The following is a 5,033-nucleotide window of genomic DNA, read 5'->3' as shown; positions in this document are numbered from 1 at the left end:
GTAGAGCAACAACAGAGCAAAAACAACCTGCTTAAGCATGATCATTTCTAATATTATTTAACTAGAATTTGTGAAAATGCTGAATTATTTTTTAATTATTTTAATCAAAGGCTGAAAATGTTGTGTAAATATAATACGATTTACAATGTTTTGTGTTGTAAAGCCAGATTTCTTTTAAAATGTTGATATAAATAGTGAATTTACACCTCATATGTATGTTACCATGCATTTATGTTTGTAATTATCTAAGTAGACATACATTATAAGTTCAGAGATGATAAGCAACATCAATCAATAGTTATAGACTAGTTAGTTATAGACTGTGCTGTCATTAACATTTAGTTATTCTACTAACCACTCAAGTAATGCTGTCTCTTGTATTTCAACTCAGTCCCTTACCAAATCTTTTTTGTTACATGATTTTATCAGATCAAATGTCACTAACTTCGAGCTGATTGTAGAGTCACGAATGATGGAGAACATGCAAATTGTGTGCATTAAAGTAATTAATTAATTGAAGCCTGCTCTTCTGGTGCTGGTTCCACCAAAAATAGAGGAAAACCTGGAGAACCCAGTCAGATAAGTGCCCTCACCTTAACAGCCTCACTGTACATCTTTAAATCTGAATGCATCCTTCATGTATGTGTTAAGGCATACATCAAAAATATTGGAAGTGAATGTCCTTTGAATTCATCATACATGGCTGTCAGTTTATGGAGGACCATCCAAAGGTGTTCACAATGATCCACAAATATCTCACCATCCACAATCATGTATATATGTGTTTGTATTGTGTAAGTCAAAAGTGATATGCCAATATGCATAACTCACCTAACATCAATCTAATCTCTTTCACAGTTCAATAATTCAAGTTCATTGACTATACTTACAGTGTTCAATACATACAGTGACTATACTTTTTAGTTTAATACATTCAGTGATTATGCTTTTGTGGTTTAACACTTCTATAAGTAAATATACTGTAAACATACAATATCCACCACTAGGGGTGCTATTGAACATGCTTAGAATGCTTTTAATACTTAAATTCCTCACAATTACGGACCAAGGAGTCTAACGCATGCGCGAGTCAGAGGGTGAAGCAAACTCTGTGGCGCAATGAAAGTGCGGGCTGAGGTGGGATCCCAGCCCTGTGGGGTTGGGCACACCACCGGCCCGTCTCGCCTGCACCGTCGGAGAGATGGAGCGTGAGCATGCGTGCGCACGCGATAGGACCCGAAAGATGGTGAACTATGCCTGGGCAGGGCGAAGCCAGAGGAAACTCTGGTGGAGGCCCGTAGCGGCCCTGACGTGCAAATCGGTCATCCGACCTGGGTATAGGGGCGAAAGACTAATCGAACCATCTAGTAGCTGGTTCCCTCCGAAGTTTCCCTCAGGATAGCTGGCGTTCAGAGTCTCACAGTTTTATCTGGTAAAGCGAATGATTAGAGGTATTGGGGTCGAAACGGTCTCAACCTATTCTCAACCCATACCCAGCCGTCGCCGGCAACAGGAGCCACAAGGGCTAAGCCGCGACGAGTTAGAGGGCCGCCGCAGTGAGCACGGAAGCCTAAGGCCCGGGTGAACCTTCAGGCAGCTTTAATTTTTTAGATATTATGGCTTGAATGTTGATTGTTTTTTAATTTGATTAGTTTGCCCTTTAATCTGCAAAATGTGTCATATTTCAACCATATTTAAGTCTTTTACTAATGTGCCTTTTTTAGCTTCACTAATAGTGGTGTATGAACCTTCAGGCAGCTTTAACCTTTTCGATATTATGGCTTGAACCTTGAATGTTTTTTAATATGTTTACACTTTAATCTTCAAAATGTATCATATCTCAGCCTTATTTAAGTCTTTTTCTAATGTGCCTTTCTTAGCTTCACTAATAGTAGTGTATAAGCCTTCAGGCAGTTTTAACTTTTTAGATATTATGGGTTGAACATTGAATGTTTTTTAATTTGATTAGTTTACCATTTAATCTGCAAAATGTGTCATATTCCAACAATATTGAAGTGTTTTACTTTTACTGCTTTTTGTGAATGTCACATATATTGGTGAATAAAACCTTCAGGCAGTTTTAACTTTTTAGATATTATGGCTTGAATGTTGAATGTTTTTGAATATGATGCATTTACACTTTACATGGTTTATGCCATGAGCCCGGTGAAACTAACCACCGTATTAAAAAATGTGATTGGAGATATTCTCATGGCGAAAGTTTTGAAAGATGGAAACTTGTTGATTGTATGTAGAAATGAAGAGTAAAGAGAGCGAGCGGACAGGATTAAAGAAATAGGGCGGTTTAAAGTAGTGAGCACAAACCGTATCCAAAAAGGAAGTAAGTGGAGGAAGGGAAGTAAAAAAAAAAAAAATAGGATATGTAAGGTGAAAGTTGTAATAACACGCCATGAGATACATCCCGCTGGCATAGATGTCCTCTTTTGGAAAGGTCAGCACAGGCATGGTTCCAATGTCCAGTATGCAGTTGGTTTCGCAGACAATCACAACAGGGCTGAAGAGTGGTCTCGCCTGAAGAAAGGTGTTGGAGTCTTCTGCAGACTGGAACAAACACAAAAAGAAAAACAAATATGACCATTAAAAACAATTCACTCTTTGTATCTTATGGTGACATGATGTGCAAATTCTCATACATGCACAAATCTCTTACCTCAAGGATGTGAAGCACAGCCTCACTTGCATGTCCTACCCTCTTGGGTGGAGCCACAGGTGATGGGAACATGTCTGGCAAAGCCTTCGTCATTGCAATTGAGTGCTTTACTGTTAAAAACAGTCTCATTTGATTTACTGCAGCCAGTTATTTAAACAAACATCAATATTTTTAAGGGATTCTCCAGATCAGAGTGTGTGTGGCCTCACAACCTTTTTGAAAACACCATAAAACTGCCTTCTCGAAAAAGGTCCCCCAGCGGGTCTTCAGTTCAGGTATGAAGTGGGAGTTCCCTTGAGTGAGGATCCGCTGAAGTTCATCCATTAGCAGACAAAGAGATAGAAAATAAATATTACAATCTACATTCCAATTAAAACAAAAAATGGTTCTCCTTCTGTAGAAGTGCTCTGGGCCAGGAAAGAGATCACGCAATTCTTCCATAGAGGCTGGGCAGCATGTCTGCACTTATATCAGCAGCTGAAAAACACATTTAACCACATGGTAAATACTTAAGTAATTAGCAATATATAGTTTATAGATGCAAAGTGTCAGGTTGATATTTTCACAATCATATATATCGTGTATATCCAGTACATCAGCAGGGTTGTGCAGTGTAACAGTTATCTTAGTTTTATACAAGTGAAATGACTTAGGGCTGCATGTTTATAGGAGAGAACAATACAAATATCTCTAATCTTATACATGTAGGCTATGAAAAGTGATTCATTTTCAGCATTTTACTGTAACTACAATAAAAATGTTAATCTTTTAATCTTGCCCTGACAAAGATAGTTTAACTTAGTTCCAGGACAGTCACTGGACCCGAGAGCCCCCCACAGGGGGCTTTTTAGAAAAGTTTAGCGTACAGCGTGTCGTAGAATGCACTTTTCATAAACAAATATAATTAATGCTCCACACATATTATATACCGAATTAACGAAAAAAGTCTGGGCAAAATCATCATACGAGCCATTTTACACACTGCAAACACAATTATACACAAACTAATATATCTAGAAGATTTACCACAATATCACATATTTTTCGCCACAAAATCGGCGACCTATCCGTTTGCATCTCTCATCACAAAGCTGGCAGCTATCATGGCGGATGGATACATGAAAAAGGACATGGATTCGACCCCGCGTCGAATCACAGCTTCCTCGTTCCTCTCTGTCAAACCATTCAAAAGTTACATATATAAAGCCAACGAACAACATACCGCTCCCCAGCAAAAAAATTGAAGCTTAGCGTACCTTTTGGTGATTTTCATGACGAAAAACGGTGGAAAATCATCATAATCCGTTCCAGCGGAATAGTCCCTATGCATCAACTGTCTGCCTGTGTTAAAATGGCATTTCTGGGAGGTCCTATGACGAAATGGTCAGCATTTCACTGCTGGTCTAATGATTTTACGCGTGGGGGTTGGCCACACAGATCTAGATTTTTAGTGGGTAAAAACTCTGTCAATCTACTAAATAACCCGCCTACTGCTTGCCTGAGTCTCTTCCGCATCGAACAAGGTGTCACATGATGAAATCCGCCAATCATAGGCCTTAAAAAGGTCTCCACCGACTCAAACAAAGATGAGAAAATGCCATGGAGAGATCTGAAAATGGCTCAAAATGATGCCAAACTGCTGTATTAGGATGTATTGAACACTAGTAGTGATAGAACAAGTGAAATATATAGTTAATTAGTATATAAAATATATATAAATATATAAAAAACATCGCAACAGCTGATTCCAAAAATGAGAATTTGGCTTGACTGTCCGTACTCAAACCTCTATTATGCTGGCCTGCTTCACTCAATCGAAGTAAAATGTGTTTGTGGAGACATGTAAAACATGTGCTATGACTGTGGCGTATTTTTAGGCTTATATCTGCATTATTTCAAATAAATATTTTCAATACAAGTGCTTTTTTTTCAGGTGAACCTGAAACTTTTCAATTTGAGCTGTGTTCCATCTTCATTCACTATTAACCAGAAACATAATACACAATATTTACACATCTGAACAAGTGTATCACAAGTTTTACCTGTATTATACCATCAAAATTATTAAAATAGACCTTGTAGTTAGAGATCTGCACTCTCTTTAGTATGGGTATGCAATTTTTGAGCAGAGGCCTAAAAGTAGGGCTAGGGCCCTATAGGTTAACGTTATGAAAGCTTAAAATAAGGATAATTTATTGTGATATCAAATTCAATGCGTTCATCACAGTAAAATATTGTAAAACAACTTCTCGCCTGTGAAATGCTGATCCCTGCTGCTTGGTTTTGGCATTTCTTTCGTTATGACATCCAAAAGCAGCACAAAAGTCACATTTTCTTTTTTTGAATGGGTCAGAACCTGCTG

Source organism: Anarrhichthys ocellatus, unplaced genomic scaffold (genome assembly GCF_004355925.1).
Source record: "Anarrhichthys ocellatus isolate YVR2014 unplaced genomic scaffold, GSC_Weel_1.0 scaffold101, whole genome shotgun sequence".
Classification (NCBI taxonomy): Eukaryota; Metazoa; Chordata; class Actinopteri; order Perciformes; family Anarhichadidae; genus Anarrhichthys; species Anarrhichthys ocellatus.
Note: the sequence above shows the minus strand (reverse complement) of the source record.